Source organism: Protopterus annectens, chromosome 2.part0 (assembly GCF_019279795.1).
Source record: "Protopterus annectens isolate FY-2018-M chromosome 2.part0, PAN1.0, whole genome shotgun sequence".
Classification (NCBI taxonomy): Eukaryota; Metazoa; Chordata; order Ceratodontiformes; family Protopteridae; genus Protopterus; species Protopterus annectens.
Window position 1 is genome coordinate 549555271 of NC_056728.1, and position 21570 is coordinate 549576840.

Below are 21570 nucleotides of genomic sequence, written 5' to 3' on the forward strand. Positions count from 1 at the left end.
GTCAATCCTTTTTAACTATGACCCAGGTCAAAGACAATGCAGAGAGTAAGACAGTAATAAATTGCATTATCAATAAAATATATATTTCATATGGGTAAATGTTACATTGGTGTATAGCTTGTAAACAATTAATAACTGATTTTAATACAGTGCTTGTTTTTGCTTGTCAGAACTTGATGAATTCAAATATATGATGTGTTTGCATTATTAATTAAAAATAATAGTTTAGAAATGGTGGAAGGGAGTCTTAAGGGGTGGTGATGGTGGTATTAGCTGCACTTCGAAGAGTTAATTAAGAGGGTTCATTTAAGGGTCTAAAGTTAAATCTTCTTCTTCTTTCGGCTTTTTCCCGGTTAGGGGTCGCCACAGCGGATCACCTGTCCGCTCATGATTGGTAGTGGAGTTTGTTTACAGTGTTGAGTTGCCAGCCCAGCGCCCAACCTTCCACAGAAGGCACACACAGACACTCACACCTAGGGCCAATTTAGTGTGTCCAATCCACCTACAGCATGTCTTTGGGATGTGGGAGGAAACCAGAGCACCTTAAATAAAGCAGGGTATCTCTGATTTCACTAAGGAGGGAGATCTATACTGTAGGAGCTAATTGGAAATTCCCTCCATAGTGAAATGAGAAACATACCTGACTATAGAATTAAAAAAAGAAAGAAAGAAAAAGAAAATGGATTTAGACAACATAAGTATTTAACTTTTCACGTCCACTAGGCAGACTGTCTGACCAGTTTTCAGAAAGAATTCTTTGTACTTTCGCTGCTACTTTTGGTCAGGGCAGTTTACACAATCACAAACAATGCAATTGAGAAACATGTTAGCCACATTGGAAAACACCTCATTACTGACTAATTTGCACATTTCTCAACCATATGTAAAAGTGGGAAAAAGAGGCTGTGGGTGGATGGATGGATGGATGGTATTATGGTTAACGTTCATCAATACTTTGCTGAGGTAATCACTGTTAGCAACCCATGCATCATGTTGGCACAGGTACTCCCTCATTCACACACACACACACACACACACACACACACACACACACACACACACACACACAATCACCATACCTCTTACCTGTCCCTGAGATTACAGACTATCCCTGATGAAGCCTCTTATTTCTCTGTCTCTTGTAAATTATGGATGAGTACAGTCAGTCAATAATGCCAGATGCTGGAGTTATAGTCTTATCATTTCTAAGAAAGTGCATTATCATGTCAGACTTTTATTCTATTAACTTTTTAAGTGACTCAGAGCAATATTTATGGAATCTCCCTGGTATCATGTAGTGCTCCTCCTAGCTTGTCTGGAACTCTTGGGCACAGACATTGAGAGGTATAGCAGCAACCCCCCCACATGGACATATCCCAGCCTCTCCCAAATGTCCTTGATTTTACTAAGCAGCCCTGATTTTGTCTCTTACATTGGCCATGTTCCTCATAACGCAAGTACCATTATAGTTAGTCAATAATGCCAGATTCTGACACTAGGGGTGTTATTTTATTAAGTCCTCAGTGCAAAAGACTTAAACTCTAACTTGTTAATGACCTGCTTCCTGTATCATGGTTTCAGGGTTTGAATCCTTGTACATCATTACTAAACTCATTCTATTGTAGGGCTTGTTGTATGTGATATCACTGAGGCATTTGATATGGTTAATTGGGAATTTCAGTCTAGAGTATTAAAACTGAGAAATGTTGGAGATATATTCATTGATTAGGTAAAGCAGTTATACACATGGCCATCTTTCAAGGTAATGGTAAATGCTGGACTCCCTGAAACATGGCCAGTATCTAGGGGCATGAGGCAGGGGTGCCCTACTCTCACTGGGCCTGTTCATCCTAGTTATGGAAGAAATGGCTTGTTGGGTTAGAACTTTTTTAAAAGATAAATGAACAATGAACAAAAAAAAAAAAAAAAAAAAAGTACAAACATTGTCTTGATTTTTATGTATATTTTATTTAATTTAAAAACCCTATTCTATTATAATTGTACTAATTGTACTGTAATTAATGCCTGCCAATCAATAAGTAGATAGTACTATTTTTTTTTATTACTTTATCTAATATATGTTGTATGCATTGCTATGTCTGTCTCTCAGACATTTTTATTATTGTAATTGTTTAATCTCTATAACCTTGTTTTTTTAATCTGTTTTCTCCCTCCCTCCCCTGAAAATGAAAAAAAATTAGCAGGACTAGCCCGGTCAACAAATGTAAAATAAAATAAAATAAAATAAAATAAATAAATGAACAATAAAAGGCATACTTAGTACCTTCCATTTATATAAAAATGATTGTTTATTGCTTAGTATTAACATGGAGCAGCAGTTTAAAAATGTTTAGGTCTTTTTGCGAAGCATCATCTCTGATGTGAAACATCAAAAAATATGCAGCAGCTAACTGTGGTACCAATAATTACAACCTCGGTGTTTCAGGATTTCCAGAGGTCACTAACCCAAAATGTTTGGGCTTGTTGGTTGGGTAAACAGCTGGGAATCCATAGATGAGATCAGCCTCCTCCAATTAACGAAAACCTTTATGAAGAACTATCTGCCTAACATGGGGATATTACATGTTATAGCTGGTAAAATAATGGCCCTTCAGGCGATGATCCTACTTTATATTTTATATCTGTTTAGGAATTTCACTATCCCAGGGAAACACCTGAGAATTATCCAGCTACAAAAGTTATTAAATAATAATTTTTTAAGCAATTCTAAGGGGAGATTTACTTGCACCCATGCTTATGTTCCAAAATGTCTGGGTGAATGGACTCTCAAGTTTGTTGAGATACACCATTGTTTTTAAACTGGCTCAGCTGTTAAGGTTAAATAATAAAGAGTGGAACTCAGAGTTGGTGTGGACGCATAGACCTTGTGGTGGCATATTTGCACAAACTTAAGAACATATAGTCAGGCTTCATAAGGCAATGCATTAAGGTGGAAGATGTAATGTGGGGGTATCACTAATGTGATCTCCTTCTGAATCAAAAAGGGCTACTGCCATGAGAAAAAAGGTCATGTTAGGGCTTATCACTGGCAGTAGCCCTTTCTGAATCCCAGTCTATGTGCTGACAAACTTGGAATGGATATCATATCTATGTGAATCACAATTTAAGTGAGCTTCCATCACTGAATAAGTCAGGAGAAACCTATTACCAACCCAAAGGTTGGGAGGGTGGCCTAATGGTTAAGGTGTTTGCCTCACAAACACAAGGTGCAGAGTTTGAGTATCACAAGGGATAATTGGCTAGGCTTAAAATGACTCACAAGAGCAGTTAGCTTAGTACTAATCTATGAACCTCTGAACCTATTACTGCATTACCCCAGTAGGAACAGTAATTAACTATTGCAAATCCCCAGTAACAGCAGTAGCCTTGTACTGTAGTGCAGGAGCATGAACCCTGACTGATTACTATCAAGCATTGTTTGGACAATGATGATGACGACTTGGACGAGTGACATTTTACAGTGCAGATGGAATATGAGCAGTAACCTGTTTTCACACAGTCCCACAGGGAATACTGTTACCTTACCACCCAGTAGGAAGAGTAATCTATTACTGGGTTCAGGTAAGGGCAGTAACCTATCACCATAATACTGTGCCTATTACCACACTGTTTTAGAAGAAACAGTAACCTACAGCTATACAAGTTCAGTAGGAAAATAACCTGTTGGAAGGAATGGTAACCCATTAACATACAGACTTAAGAGGAACAATAACTTTTTAACCATACAGACACATCAGTATGTACTGTAACATATACTGCAGAGCAGTAGCAGTACTAGTACAATTAACCCAATACAATATAACCCAGCAGGAGTAATAAACTGAAAAGTAACCTATTACAGTATAATCCCAGCATAAAAGTCATCTATTATTACACCACTTAATTAGTTATGACACCATATTACTGTTCGGTCCCTTTAGTTACAGTAAGTAATTATGCAGCCTTAGTAGGAACAGCAGCTTATTATAATACAACTGTACTAGGAAGATTAACCTACTCCCTTATAGCCACAGTAACCCATTAATGTACAAACATCTCAAAGCCTTGTCCTTCCTTTAGATATCATAGAGGCTACTGACAGGCGACCTCTGTGTCATTTACACAGCCTCAACAGACCCTATCCTGTCAGACCTATCACCAGGGTAACCTGCAGAATTTTTTGCAGGGGGGTGTAAATCCAGAGCCCCCACTCAGCCCCCCCCCACACACACAGCCACTCCAGTGTCCGATTACTTGGCTATTTCTCCCCAGTTGCCATAAACACTATTCAAAACTCTTAGCATGCATAATGTTTTATGCTTTATTTCTACAATGATTACAGATATTTGGATTTAATTTACAACTTTAATTTCAAATATAGCACAAACACTGACAGACATTTGCTAAACAAAGCAATACAGTCTTACAGTGAAAACAGATAGAGCATTAAAACTTCTCTGCCTTTGAAATTCACATTCACTGAAACAGCATTGAAACCCACATTCAAAGAAAATGCATCTGGCCAGTGGGGGTTAAGTTTAACTTTGGGCTGTTTTCAAATCATAGGCTCCTTGCACACATTTTAGGACCATGCACAAGTTCTTTGATTCACCTTCCTGATTGTATTAAATTATAATCTATAATAATTAAATTATATCCCTTGTATAACACAGCACCACTTGTTAGAGCTTGTTTTTAATTTATAGTTTTGAACATTCTTCCAGTAAGGAGTGAAACAAAACATATGAACCACTAATGACAAAGCTGCCCAATTCAGAACATTTCAACCATAGAAGGCCACTAAGACACTTCTGTTATTACAATCCACCAATATCAGTCAATATGCACATCTCTGCAGAAGTAAAAGTCGTTTGAATAATTCCATATTAAAGAGATCTGACTCTAATGAAGAGGTTGCTGCTAGAAAACAACTTTATATTTCAGTGTTTCATCTACAAATTTAGTGCCTATTGCCCTTGAAGAATAAATTGCATATGTTACATTAAAAATGTAAGCTGGTACACTGCAATAGGGAATGGATGGCAAACTGAAAAACAGGTCCATAGTTACTAGGCATCTCATCCAAAGGAGGACATACTCAGGACTGCAGCACCCCATCCCCTTAAAATACAAATCTATATGCTGTGGAAGTAGAACCTATAGCCTTCTGCATCAAGATGCAAGTATGCTACCTCCTGTGCTACTAACACTGCTTTAAAATTCTATACCACAATGGTGATACCATTTGCTAAATAAAACAGTTGCACATAAGTAGACTTAGCATGAGCAGCAGTAAACTTCTCTTCCCTTGAGGCTCACAATTCCTTCAAAGTGCACTTGAAAAAAAATTCCACCTGCTAACTCTAACTAGGGCATTTTACTCTGTCACACACACATTAAACTCTTAGTGCAAGAAATCTAGATAAAGCCTACAATAAATAGGGACAGATTATAAATATTGCTCATACGAATAACAGGATTTGTGCTATATGTATTTTTCTAAAGGATATGAAGTCTAAAACTCAAATGTCTGTCATTATTTAGCAACTGCAATCCTTTTTAAGCAAAAAATGGGACAGAAATCTGGATATTCTACAAAAACCTGAACAGCTGAGGGGTAACTGCCTCCCTCTTATACACACACACACACACACAGACACATATATATACATGCACCATACCTCTCAATCTCTTAGCACAAGAAATCTTGTCAATGCCTGTCATAATGGGGGGGGGGGGCAAAGGCACAAAACTAGGGATACATTTTAAATATTGCTGTTAGAAATTTAGAACGTTGCTAGAATAATAAGATTTGTGTTACAATTCATTTTTCTGAAGGATATGAAGTCTGAAACTCAAATGCAAATTATTTAGTAACTTTAATCCTTAGCTCATCCTGGTGACTTGCCAAATAAAAACACAACAAAAAATATTTTTGAGGAACAGACCAAAAATATAAGGCAAAAATTTGGACATTCTGTGAAAATCTGTAGAGTTGAGAAGAACAGTAACTTATTAGAGTACAGCCCCAGGAGGAACAGTAACTTATTACAATGCACCTGTAGAAACACCCCTGTACAACCCCAGCAGGAAAAAAAGTAACCTATTACTGTACAGCACCAGGAAGAACAGTAACCAATTACTGTACAGTCCTGGTAGGAAGAGCAACCTATTACTACTGTACAATATGAGTAGGATGAGTAACCTGTTACTGTACAGCTCTAGGAAGAACAGTAACTGATTTCTGTACTGCCTGCATAGGAACAGCAATCTATTGCTATATGACACCAGTAGGATCAGCAACCTGTTACATACAGCCCCAGGAGGGTCAGAAATCTACTACTGTACATTTCCAGGAGGAAGAATAACCTATTTCTGTGCATCCTCTATAGGAACAGTAACTTATTACTGTGAACCTCATCAAGAACAGTAACATACTACAGTATATTCCCAGGAGTAACAGTTACCTATTACTATACATACCAAGTAGAAACAGTAATATATTACTGTACAGCCCTTGTAGGAACAAAAAACTATTACAGTACTTTTACTGGAGGAACAGTAATCTATTACAGTACATCCACAGGAGGCACAGTAACTTATTACAGTACATCCACAGGAAGAATAGCAACTTATTACAGTACATTCCCTGGAAGAACAGTAACTTATTAGAGTACAGCCCCAGGAGGAACAGTAACTTATTACAATACCCCACCCCCAGGGAGGAAAAGTAACTTATTACAGTCCATCCCCAGGAAGAACAGTATGTTACTGCAGCACATCCCCAGGAGGAACAGTAACTTATTACTGTACATCTCCAGGAGGAACAGTAAATTATTACATTCCATCCCCAGGAGGAACAGTTACTTATTACAGTACATCCCCAGTAGCAGCAGTAAATTATTACAGTACATCTGCAGGAGGATCAGTAATTTATTACAGTACATCTACAGGAGGAGCAGTAACTTATTACAGTACATCCCCAGTAGGAGCAATAACCTATTACAGCACATACACAGGAGAAGCAGTAACTTATTACAGTACATCTGCAGGAGGAACAGTTACTTATTACACTACATGCCCAGAAGGAGCAGTAACTTATTACAGTACATATGCAGGAGGAGCAGTAACTTATTACAGCACATCCCCAGTAGGGGCAGTAACTTATTGCAGCACATACCCAGGAGAAGCAGTAACTTATTACAGTATGTCTGTAGGAGGAACAGTAACTTATTACAGTACATCCCCAGTAGGAGCAGTAACTTATTACAGCACATACCCAGGAGAAGCAGTAACTTATTACAGTATGTCTGTAGGAGGAACAGTAACTTATTACAGTACATCCTCAGCAGGAGCAGTAACATATTACAGTATATCTGCAGAAGGAGCAATAACTTATTACAGTACACCCTCAGTAGGAGCAGTAAAGTACAGTTGTGTACACTTACCATAAATGTAGATGTTCGAGTGTATTCACTGTTGCAGTCATTACATCTGGGTAATCCTGCTGGCAGGTTGCCCTCAGTTGGAGTCGGCCTGAATTTCAAAGTCTTGGGTCATGCATCGGTTGCTGTTGTCCCTTCCCTGACGTCAGGTCTTCAGGGGTATAAAAGATGCAGCTGACGCCATTTTCTTCTATTTTTCTTGCCCTAGATGTCAGGTGCCCTCTAAAGGGTAGCCAAAATTTATATATGTGTGTGTGTGTATATATATATATATATATATATATATATATATATATGTGTGTGTGTGTGTGTGTGTATAAAAAACATACATGCACCAATATAAACTTTACCTTCAACTACAAGCAAATACACCACATAGGTTGTATAGATCAGAGAAGGAAAGATAAGTTCCAGGCAGAAATAAGGGGGATGGCGGGTGGGTAACCTGGACTGCAACAGTGAATACACTCGAACATCTACATTTATGGTAAGTGTACACAACTGTACTATGTTCTTCGTGTTTCACTGTTGCAGTCATTACATTTGGGTAGAGTCCCAAAGCTATGGTTGGGAGGCTGGAGCTAAACAGCATTAGGAGTGGCTATGAGGCCCTGCAGAACTGCAGTGGCAAAGCCTGCCCTGGATTTAGAGTAAAGTGACAGATGATAATGCTTTGTAAAGGTGTGCACTGAACTCCAAGTAGCAGCCTCTAAAATGTCTTTAGTTGGTACTCCCCTGAGAAAGGCTGCTGAAGTGGCTGCAGCTTTGGTTGTATGTGGCCTAATGCCCTTAGGCACTGGCTTGCCATGCTGTGAATAGCAAAAACAAATGCAGTGGCCTATCCACTTTGAAACAGTCTGCTTGGAGATGGCCTTTCCTTGTGATCCTGCAGCATATGCCACTAGTAATTGCTCTGTCTTCCTGAAAACTTTAGTTTTGTCCAAATAGAATCTAAGCTGTCTGTGTATGTCCAAAGAATGCAGAATTCTCTTCCCCTTGTTCTGTGGATTTGGGTAAAAAGTTGGCAAATGAATAGTTTGGTTAAGGGCCATGCTGGACACCATCTTGGGCATAAATGTTGGGTTTGTCCTCAGAGAGACTCTGTCTGGATAAAAACATGATAAAAGGTCCCACAGCCATGAGTGCCTGTAGCTCTGACACTCGTCTTGCAGAAGTTATTGCTAAGAGCAGAGATGTTTTCCAAGATAAAAACTTTATATCAGCAGTAGCAACTGGCTCAAATGGAGGTAGGGTGAGTTTTTCCAAGACATAATTGAGGTCCCATGCAGGTATTGGCGATCTCCTTGGAGGCCTTAAATGTTTGGCTCCTCTGAGGTACTGCCTTAATAAAGGATGAGAAAAGATTGGTGGCTCTGTATTATAATGAGCCGAAATGGCAGAGGCATGAATTTTAATTCATGAAAAAGATAGGCCTTTGTCCCGCATCTCAGTTAAGTATTGCAAAATCTGAGGAATATTTGGTACAGCTGTATCAGCTCCTTGTGCCTGGTTCCAAGCACAAAATCTCTTCCATTTTCCAGCATACGATTTCCTAGTACTAGGCCTTCTGGCTTCCAAAATTACATCCATCACAGCTTTACTGAGAGGTGTGCTTTGTATGGCTACATTATCCGCCATGCTGCCAGGTTTAGAGTCCGGAGATGACTGGGCAGGATCTGATTGTATTGTTGGACAGTAGATGAGGTATTTGCGGTAAGGTCTAGGCTGGGCATAGAGACAAGTTCCTTAAGACCGGATACCAGTACTGGCGGGAATAGTCTGGGGCAATCAGTATCATCTTTGGTTTCTCCTGCCTGACCTTTAGGAGTACCTTGGGGAGGAGAGGCAGTGGAGGAAAGGCATATACTGATAGGTTTTTCCATTTGAAAGATAAGGCGACCACTTTCCATGCTTGTCTGTGATAAGTTCTTGTGCAGAATCTTTTTAGTTGGTAGCTGTGAGGGGAGGCAAATAGATCTATGTCCGGGCATCCCCATTTCCTTGTTATCATGCTGAAGACTTGTGGATCCAGCTGCCACTTGTGGGGATCCATGAGGTTTCTGCTTAGTTCGTCTGCCAGAGTATTTTCCTTTCCTGGCAGGAATTGTGTCTGCAGATGAACTTGGTAAATCAATGCCATGTCCCACAAAGCCATGGCTAGTCTGCAAAGGGGGTAAGAATGTGTGCCCCCCCTGCTTGTTTATATACCACATGACCGTGGTGTTGTCTGTCTTTATCAGTAGTTGTCCCGGATGAAGTAGGTCCTTGAAGGCTGTCAGGGCATTTTGAACAGCTAGCATCTCTTTTTGATTGATATGTAGATGCATTTGGTTTGTGAACCAGGTGCCCTGAATGCATCTTCCTGCAATGTGGGCCCCCCAGGCATAATCTGATGCATTCGTTGTTAGGTTCTGCCTGGCTGGTGGTAATGTGAATGGCTGTCGCTTGTCTTGGTGACAAGCCTTCGCCCACCATCGAAACTCATGTTGCAGGCAGGGAATGAGAGTAATCATTGTTTCCAGGCTGTGGCAATGTTGCATCCAGACACTTTTTAGGTACCATTAAAGTTTCCTCATATGCAGTCTTGCATATATGAAATTAGTAGGATGCAGGATGCCATGAAGCCCAAAGCCTGCAGAATTTTTCTTGCAGATAACTGGGCCTTTGTTGCCAATCTGTTGAAATAGGTAGTCAGTTGCCTTTGTTTGTCTGGCGTGAGATAAGCCATCTGGGCAGTTGTATTTAAGCTTGTACCCAGGAATATTATCTCTTGAGAGGGTACTAGTTTTGATTTATTTTCGTTGACTGTGTACCCTAGGCATGCTAAAAGTCTTTTCACAAATGCCAGATGCTGTAGTACAATGTCCTTGTTCTCTGCTTGAATTAGGCAGTTGTCCAAGTAAGGATATATTTGTATTCCTCTGTCTGCAGAAAGCAATTACTGGTGCAAGGCACTTTGTGAAGAACCTGGGCACAGTAGATAAGCCAAAGAGCAGTGCAGAGAATTGGTAATGCATTGAGCCAGCCTTGAATCTGAGGTATCTTCTGCATGATTGCCTGATTGAGACATGCAGGTATGCCTCTTTTAGGTCTAAAGTCACGAGCCAAGCCTTTTTGCCCAGCATGGGCAGAAGCTGCTGCAAGGTTAACATTTTGAATCTTGGTATATCCAGGAATCTGTTTAGAATAGATAGGTCCAGTACTGGTCTCCAGGCTTTGTCCTTTCTGGGTACCAAAAACAGTCTTGAGTAAAATCCTTGTCCCTGCTCTTGCTGTGGTACTTGTTGAATAGCCCCCATGTCCATGAGGGATGAGACTTGTTTTTGTGCCTCTGCCCATTGATTTTTTGGCAGATCTGGCCAACCATTTGCCTTTGGCAGGAAGTGAAACTTGTAGCCTTGTGACACTATGTTTAGAACCCACTTGTCCTGGGTTATAATGTGCCAATTTTGAGAGAAAAGTGCTATTTTTCCCCCTAAGGGTGCTGCCAGGAGATAAGTGCTTGGTGCAGGCAGGGGGAAGTCATTGGAACTGTTTCCTGTATAATTTGTCTTCTCCACTTTTGGAGGTAGAAGCACCCCATTGCTTTAACCTGTATGGACCTTGCGCCTGGGATCTGCCTCTAGGGCATCTGGATCTGCCCCTTTGAGGTCTGTCTGACACTGGAAAGGACCAATTCTTTGTAGGCCAGTGTCTACTAAACCTTGGTGGCTGTACTTGTAAAAAATCTTTGACAGTTTGCATAGATTTAGCTTTGTCCTCCATTTTCTTTAACACCTCTTCTGCCTTAACACCAAACAAAGTATCATGCTGTAAATAATTTAACTTTGACATGATCAGGCAGATTTTGTTCCTTTAACCAAGCATGCCTCCTAATTACAGAACCCATAACTGCGGCCCTGCAGGAGGCCTCCAGAGAATCAAAACCACATTGCAAAGTATGCTTTCCAACTTGTTCAGCTGCATGCAATAAATCCTGCATTTCCTTGTTTTCTGCACATTTAGAGTTTAACAACATTTTCTATTTAAGCAATGTCATGACATGTTGCTGATATTTGAGCATATGAAACTGACAGTTTAAGGCCCTTATAGCCAAGGTAGCAGATGTGTAAACCTTTTTTCCCCATCTAGCCAGTGCCCTAGAATCTCTGTCAGAGGGGGTAGGGGTTTTTGCAACGGAAGCCTTAACCCCTTTGGGACCTTGTGAAATAGTCTCTGGGTCTGCAGTAGGGTTTTTGTAAAGGAATTTATGAGAGTCAGGAACCCTGTAATATCTGTCAGGCTTAACAGGAGCTGGAGGTAAGGAGTCTGGGGTCAGACTAGACTCTGAAAACACATCATCTACAATGTCTAACACAGATGGAATGGCTAGAGGCCTATGTTGAAGTAGTAAAAGGAAGTCCCTGAGCCTCTTTTTAGATTCAGAAACATCTTGGCTCTCCCAGTGGAAATACTCCCTCATGGTATGCAAGGTTTCCCCAAAAGAATAGTCCTCAGGAAGAGAAGCTGAAGGAATAGATTCTTCAGCATCAGAATCCTCATAGGGGGAAGTGAATATTCCTGATCAGAAGAGGAATCAGAAGAAATAGAAACCTGATCTGAAGATTCATAGTCTGTCTCTTGCCTAGGCCTCTTATCAGGAGGGGGATGGGAACCCCTGATCAAGGTAATCAAGTCTTCGGCCATTTTGAGCATCTGTTTTTTGGGCATGGAGGCCTGTCCATGTGGCTCTTGAGTTTGCTTTTTTGTCTTTGAAAGTGCTTTAGTCTTTGCCTTTGAAGCTGAAGTCGGTTTAATGTATAGATGTTTAGGTCTGAATATACCCTCAGAAGCCGGTGTCTGCTCAGCTGCTCCGGACCCATCTGGGAGGAATAGTGTCCGAGGCTCCAATACCTTGAGGTTCCAGCGGCATAGCCGACTCCACGTGAGAGTAGGTAGTGGCCTGGGACTCTAAAGTAGTGGGTGTCAGGGGCTGCGAAAGCGCCTCAATGAGAACCAGCGACTGGCTTAGGAGAAGCTTCGTTGTCGGTTTTGGGCCTTGGTTGTCTATCCTTTTCTTTTTCTTTGCTTTTTTTGTGAACTCCTGTAGTCGGATGGCTATCTGATGACATTTTATAATTAAATCGGCGCCCAAAATAGTTTAATGCAAAATCATACTGATGCTTAATAGTGCGTTGGTTAAATCTAGCACAAAACCGACAACTTGAAAAGTCGTGGTCAGGGCCTAGGCAAGGAATACAGTAAGAATGAAAGTCCTTATGAGGTATTTGCTTTCCACAAGAAATACAATTATTAACTTTTTCTGACATCGGTCCGGAGCAAGAAAAAAGTTTCCCCAACGGGGTACTTAGCTTTAATGAAGACTTTGGATCTGAAACTCGAACACGAAAATCTCAGGAGTCGGCCGACTGGCACTTGCGAACTGCTTCTGCTTCGGGTACCGCTCAGCAAGAAAGACTGAAGAAAATGGCGTCGGCTGCATCTTTTATATCCCTGACGACCAGACGTCAGGGAAGGGGCGACAGCAACCGACGCAGGACCAAGACTTGGAATTCAGGCCGACTGAGGGCAACCTGCCAGCAGGATTACCCAGATGTAATGACTGCAACAGTGAAACACGAAGAACATCTTACTACAGTATATCTGCAGGAGGAGCAGTAACTTACTACAGCACATCCGCAGTAGGAGCAGTAACTTATTACAGTACAACTGCAGGAGGAGCAGTAACTTATTACAGTACATCTACAGGAGGAGCAGTATCTTATTACAGCACATCCCCAGTAGGGACAGTAACTTATTACAGTACAACTGCAGGAGGAGCAGTAACTTATTATATACAGTACATCTACAGGGGGAGCAGTATCTTATTACAGCACATCCCCAGTAGGGGCAGTAACTTATTACAGTACATCTGCAGCAGGAGCAGTAACTTATTACAGTACATCTACAGGGGGAGCAGTATCTTATTACAGCACATCTCCAGTAGGGGCAGTAACTTATTACAGTACATCTGCAGGAGGAGCAGTAACTTATTACAGTACAACTGCGGGAGGAGCACAGTCTCAGTACTGTGCAGACCCATTAGGTATAGTAACCAATTACCATACAGGCCCATAAGAACAGTATCCTATTACCATACAACTGCCTTAGGAACAGAGCAAAGCAGTAATCTCTTGTTCTATATAGTCTCATTTGAACAATGACCAAAAATTTGAGTATAAGAAGCAGAAAATAAGGAGGAATGCAGCCATACACTGCTTACAAAATAATGTATAAAACAAGTATAGCAAGACTTAGCATCACACAATTCATCAACCAAAGACAATAATATGAATCTTTATGTATAGAAAACAGTTGGGCAGAGATGACACTGCAGATATTGCTTAGCCACCTAAATGATTTAACTGTAAAATAAATATTAAAAATTCATCTGCAGTGACAGAAACACTGAGCTAGGAAGCAGTTGTTAAAGGGTTACAGATAATCCGATGTTGAATCTACGAGCCACGGTCATGCAGTATAACACAGCTGTAAAGGAGTCAGGGTAGCATTTTCCATACCCTAGTACATTATCCATTAAGGGCATCAAATTTATGTCAGTTTATCTGTAACATAATCGTTTTATCTGCTTTGCAGCACTGATTTTTCTTAATGCGGGTTTAATACTCTCTAACGAAATTCACCAGTTTTATATACTTAATGGTGTTTGGTGTAACAACTTTTATTTGCAGAATATGACATGTCAACTGTTTTGCTTCATCAATGAATTTGCTAAAACCTCATCTACCTACCTTGATAATACAGATTAACTACTATGCTGAAACCATACATGTGAAAATGTCACAATGCATATTTGTAGGTTTATGACACAGAAATTCTGTCACACAGAGAAAAGCAAATACAGAAAGGGGCTAAGAAGGCTTTTTTCACTTTTTCTCCACATTTTACTGATGTTCTGCCATATACTATGAAATAATGTGCCACTAGATATGGTATTATTAACAGCAAAAGTGCAGACAGATCACTTTAGTGACCTTTCAATCTTCACGGAAGGAGTAATATTTGTCTCCTAGCAATATCTTGAACAGCTAACTGCATCCCTATCACAAGCAAATTAATATTATAAAAATAAATAAAAGCTTACTTTACTCAAGCCAAACACTCAATACAAAATCACTCGATATATTATCATACACTGTCACTTACACTGTGTGGATGAAGTAGGCCTAAAGAGCCTGATTCTGGACAGGAAAAAATGAGGTACAAAACGGCAATAACATCATCACCAGACACTGATCAGACATGATGATGATAATGATGATGATATCATCATCATCATCATCAACTCCCTTATTCCCATTTTCTACATGTGGTTAGGGTGTTGTGTTCATTGTCACTATTGCTCTCTATTCAGTGTCACTCTTCTACCTTCTTCGACACTCATGCCTGACTGTCACAGGCCTTCTCTCACACAATTCATCCAACTCTTTGCTGGATGATCTCTTTTCCTCTTACCTTCTTCCTTTCTGTCCCAAATCTTCTTCACCAGATAGTCTTATGCTTTATTGTACACTCCTACCCATTTGGCAACATTAGTCAACATGACTGGAACATCTAAATCCATAGTTTTACACCATTGAGTGTCATGGTACTCAGCCTGTGATGCATGTTCTCCTATCACTTCTTCACAACACAGTAGATACCCATAACAGTCGGTCATTACAAATCTTCCCCCTGTAGTGCACAATCTACAGTATGGCCACAGCTATATTCTTGCATGAGTTTGAGATAGAAGCACTCAGCATGTGTTTGTGAGGTGGAAGGATCCCCATAAAGACACAGGGAGAACATGCAAACTCTATACAGACATTGGATAGAGGTCAGGTTTGAACCTTGTACCTTGTGCATGACAGGTGAAGACCTTAATCATTATGGCAACTACTCTTTAGTTAAGAAAACAACACTTAAAAAAGTCAAAATAAAAAGGTCCAGTACATGCAAGAATATTTTGTGAAACAATTGCAGTAGCTACAGTAAAGCAGACTTCACAATGCTAAGCTAATGCGCTTGAAAACATGCAGTACATAATTCTGCCCAGAATAGTGAATTGCTTTAGTACAAAATATCACTTCTTGTGTGAACAATGAAAATGGTAGCCTATACTGATGTACCTGGCAGTATATCCTAAACGTTCTCTGGGATTCAGTAACGCCTACACTAAGTGTACATCGTTCTGTGTGAACACACAACACAGGCATAACTCACACCTTCTTTCTCCTAATTTTAGTTTTCTTACTGATTTTCTTGCAGCTTTAACTACTAACAGGGATTCATAAAGGTTACCACAAAGTGTAGACTACATGTACACTTAGTATAATCTTTCTGAGTGACTAGAAAGCACAAAAAATGTGGTAGGGATGTTCTTGAATACATATCATGTAGACTAGGTATAGGTTTTATTGAATCTGGCATAATTACGTTTAATGAAACTGCAAATAAATGTCACACATCAAAGAGATCTTGGTTGATTTAAAGCTCACAAACACATAATGATCTCTCTCTCTCTCTCTCTCTCTATATATATATATATATATATATATATATATATCTATATGAATTACCTTCATTTCATTGACAGCTCATTTCACTGACAAGCAAATCAGCAAGACCATTTCACTGAAACCTCATTTCACTGACAACTCATTTCGACAGTGATATATGACCTTTTCCACAGTGTAGTGCGACCCTGGAGTTAGAATATATAGTAAAGGGGGGGGTGTGGGGGCACAGCCCCCCACATTCTTTGGTTGTATATTGTTTTCTGCAAAACAGTTAGTCAGTGCACTTGTAAGTCTCCATCTCTATAGCTTAAATGTTTATAATATGTGGGGGTCTACACCCCCCCTTACTATATATTCTAACTCTAGGGTAACACTACAGTGGGGAAAAGGTCATATATCACTGTCGATGAAATGAGTTGTCAGTGAAATTAACATTCAGTGAAATGGTCTTGCTGCTTTGCTTGTCAATGAAATGAGCTCTCAATGAAATGAAGGTAACCTATATATATATATATATATATATATATATATATATATATATATATATATATATATATATATATATATATATATATATATATATATATATGTGTGTGTGTGTGTGTGTGTGTGTGTGTGTGTGTGTGTGGGCCTACTTCAGAATGTCGACTGTTCAGAATGCCGACTTTCATATGGCCGACACCATATGATTGACTGACTGACATCCTGAAATAGCACAATTTACCTATCTGTAAACACAGTAAAACTATGTTATGCAGGTGGGCTGCACCCCTCACTACTTAAATATTCTCACTCCGAGATTGCACTACAGTGCAGGAAAGGGGAATCTCACAGTCTCACACTGTAGCGGGATCTCCGCTATCATTTGTCGGCTTTTTAAACTTTCGCTCATATGGTGTCAACCATATGAGTTTCGAACATTTGAAAGTTCGAATAAATGAAGGGCTCCCATGTGTGTATGTATGTATGCATGTATATATATATATATATATATATATATATATATATATATATATATATATGGGTCTAGGACATTTCACTGAAAGTCAAAATAGTGTGCACATTTCACTGAAAGCACAATTCACTGAAACACATTTCACTGAAAGTTATATATGGCCTTTTCCCCACTGTACTGCGACCCTGGAGTTGGTATATATAGTAAGGGGGTTTGGGGGGCATAGCACCCCACATATTTTAAATATTTTGAAATATATACATGGATACTTGCAATTCCAATATACTACTCTTTTCCAAACATAATATATACTTAAAATATGAGGGGGGCTATGCCCCCCCTTACTATATATACTAACTCCAGAGTCACACTACATTGGGGAAAATGCCATATATAACTTTCAGTGAAATGTATTTCAGTGAATTGAGTTTTCAGTGAATTGTGCTTTCAGTGATTGAAATGTGCATTCAGTGAAATGTCCTAGAACCGTATATATATATATATATATATATATATATATATATATATATAGATAGATAGATATTACCCAACACTAAGTAGCTCAATATAACCAGGCTAAAGCTTCCAGGATACCATGCAGCACAAGTAGCTGGATGTGATTCAGAAACATGGTACATACAGCATTGTGATAGTGTACTCAGAATTTTACAGATACTGCCATCTACCAATCATAATACATTAGCCAGTGTTGCACAGCATACGTTACTAAATACCATGAACCCCCATAATGTGCAGTATACAAACCAACAGTGTAGGGGGGCTTCCACTATATGTGGCACATGATTTATTATGGCATGAATTGTGCATCACTATTGGTCCAGCTTCAGTTTTGAAATGTGGTGTAACAGAAACTCTAACCTGCAATCCTGGCACAACAACATATCCCTCACACGCACACACAAACACACACACACACACACACACACACACACACACACACACACACACACACACACACACACACACACACACACACACACACAAATGGCACTGTATGAGAGCTCTGTTCTATGGCTCCCTCATGTGGCTACTAGCAGCCAAAAACTAGTTGCAGTAGCTGGCTGAAGCTTCATCTCCTGATACTGCTGAGGCACGCACCATTGATGAAACTGAAGGCAGGTTATTTTCCATTGGCCAATGCCGGATATCCTTGGTCTGGCAAAAGGCCACATTCAATATATGTTAAAGTGGCTGGTATGATGCAGAGTTAATGGGTTGCACTCAATGGAGGGCCACTAAAATGTTTAAGAGAAGGTCTCAGAAATGCATACATTCTGTCTGGCTGTATGAGGGTACCTGCATGATATTCATGAAATGTGATGTGACAGATAGAGTGTACCTAGAATCCATGATTATTTGCATTCACTCCCTTGTCCTCACACCTGACCTGCACATCTGTCTGCCATGCTTCATGACTTTTGTATGTTAATACTGTATTGTCCACTTTGCCATTGTTATGTACATTATACACATGCCATTGTAGCATGTTGCTGCATGTTGTTGTCTACAAACCTGCCTACCTTTGCCAAAGAGCTCTGTATCAGATAACAAAGGGAATAAACAAAAGGGTACTCAGTAATATTTGATTATTAAATAGTCATGGTTTACAGCCAAATAAAAGTGCAACAATGACACTTAGCTGCATACGGATGTGTAAAGATAAAATGTTAGGATGACAAGTTAATTGAGATGTCAGAGTATGGCATCCCTGGGAATAGTTAAAAAAGAGGATAAAGTGTTATTCTCTATAACAGAATGGTTCCATGGAACTGGTGCTTTCTAATGGGCCCCTTTATAAAATGCATATGTGTGCAGTACTTGTTAGAAAAAAGGAGTTTCAAAAGCTTCTTCTAGCATCACATCTAGGAGATGTCTCATACCATCACAGGAGCACATCAATCAACCATTCATTTGAAACTCGTCATTTTAAACAGTGATACCCTCACTATACATCTTATATTAATATTTAACTGGGCTAGTCCTAGTGGGATAAGTTACTTATTTATAATTATTGTTTTTTTTTTCATTTTACTACTTGTCAGAATATTCCTAGTAGTGTATATATATATATATATATATATATATATATATATATATATATATATATATATATATATATATATATATATATATATATATATATATATATACATATATATATATATATATATCTTCTGTGTACTCAGATCAATGGCGTTTCATCTATATGAATATATAATAATAGCAAACACAGGAAAAACACAGTTTAACTAATGCTGAATTAAAAAAAGAAGAAAAATAACACTGCTATTTAAAGAAAGCATGCGAGTGAAACAAAAATAAAACATTGGATAATTTCATTTTCTACAATTACTTCTTTTAAAAGCTCACAACTCTTTACTAATCTAATTGTATATTTAATCATTATAACACTCAAACTGACTTAGAGTCCAATATTAGTCAAAAAGCTTTTGTTCTGATCTGGCACCATGATCTTATCAAACCCTGACTAAGCTGACACTTAAGACACTGCAGTCAACCTGAATTGGCATTTGGTAATTACCCCCTTGTTTTCTCTGCCCTGGACAGAGTCTGAATGTCTATGATTGCTAATTGTCTCAGGGGACTTTTCCATTTGGGGATTGGAGCCTATTTAATATTTGTCTCATTGACCTGGCTGGAAAGAATGATCACTGGATGTGTCTGGAGCCAGGAAATAACACAGCAGCTTATTTTTGTGTGTGTGTGTGTGTGTGTGTGTGTGTGTGTGTGTGTGTGTGTGAGAGAGAGAGAGAGGGAGACCACTGGTTTTCTTACCCTGGCACAAATATCACATCTTCCCTTGAAACATCAAATCTGTTGTCTCAACAGGGCATAAGAAACATCATATAGACATGATATTTTATTTGCCAGATACAATGTTTCCAAAAATTAAATTAAACTTTCCTTTATGTGATACTGATATTTTATGTCTGATGTATTAACTTCCTATAATAAGAGTTAAACCAATCTTTTTTATTCTTCTTTAATCCATTGAGAAGAAATGCTCACTTACTAAATGTTAAATTACAGAAGTTCTGTGAGACTGAATTACATGCAGTGTATGCCACAAATAAAATAAGGTTGTAGGTTCACACCACTGGCTGAATGTTTTATATTTTCACAGCTTGGTGCCCTACGTTAAATAATGTGCTACTATAAATAAGAAATAAATGTACTGTTCTGCATGATACGATTTGGAACATTTTATTCATCATAAAGCCACAGTAATAAGATAAAGCAGAAAGGCTAATGGAGTTTGTGTTGAAATGTATTACTATTGTCTCAGTTTTAATGGTTAACATCTTTACCTTGCAGATGCAGGGTACAAGGGGCTGATTCTGATCTCTTGTTTGTAATAGTCCATAGACTGATAGCCTAGTATTTACCTGCGAATATACTTTTTTCAGACAATGTCTTTACTAGCTTGACGTCTGGAAATTTAGCCAAATACTGGAGCTGTCCATGCCCTGTATATCAGGTGGGCTATGCTAAAAATAATAACCCTTTGCTCAGTCACCTGTATGCCTGCAATGTACTTGGGCATCTACAGAGAACATTAGCAATAGCTTTGCTGTCTGCGAAACAGAGCATCTTCTGCACCCCCACCCAAAGGTGTCAAAAGAGTCAAGTCTGCTGCTGATCTAGGTCACAGAATTACCCATTTTAAGGAATAAAGTACACTGAAATGAAAGCTTCTTTTCAGATCAGGTCTTGTTTGGATAAAAGCTGTCCTGAACACCAGAAGTAACTAAGCAGACAATGAAAAAAAATAAAAACCTGGTCAAACTACAACAGATCATCTACACTGTCACACTACAGCTGCAACTCAGGCTTAATCCTGACTGAATGCTCTCAATGGAAAACAAACAGAATGCTAGTAAAGCAAATGACATCACATGAGCCCAGCACCAAGTACGTTTGCTTCTATAATTTATATTTTATAACATGCTGTGCATAACTAGTCACAATACATTTCAAAACAGGCATAGTTTAAAAAGAAAATAACTAATACAGTCCTACACGTAGCACAGAAGATGCCACCTAACATTCAACAGAGCTGTGCTTTTTTTTTTTTTTTTGAAGTTAACAAAGTAAAACTTATCAGCATAAAAAGCTTTAAGCTTAACAGCCTGGCAACTTTATGGCAATTAGCAAAATAATTATTTTACAGACATGCTACAGGACTTTGTAGCTTCTAATTCGAAGCATTCATACATGTGGCAAGCTCATTTTTACAGCTATTTCCTGCAGCTTAAAAACATAAAAACAAAAACACTAGCTCATATAATTTTAGCAAAGATGTGTGTTATACATTCTTATTTTTTCTTTCTTTTTTTAATGTTGTTTAAAATACCAGCTGTGATTCAGCTTAATGGTATTAGAGGAAAGAGATACAGTATTGTTGCAGTAGGACTCAGAACACTCGCTCACCTTCCACATCCTTAATCAACTAAATAAAGTGTCTATTTCCCTAGACCGAAACAAAAAAGTTTCCACCCTCCTATCCTATTCATCCTTCCCGCAACACGAACCAGGAAGCATAAAACAGGTCACTACTATCAAAGTT

General features: G+C 39.0%; 1 protein-coding gene across 1 annotated transcript in view; it reads right to left on the minus strand.

Moving 5' to 3' along the window:
- The window catches only part of LOC122793144 (metalloprotease TIKI1-like), an 845736-nt gene that overhangs the window by 54893 nt on the left and 769273 nt on the right, over positions 1-21570 (minus strand). The gene's annotated exons all lie outside the window — the stretch shown is intronic.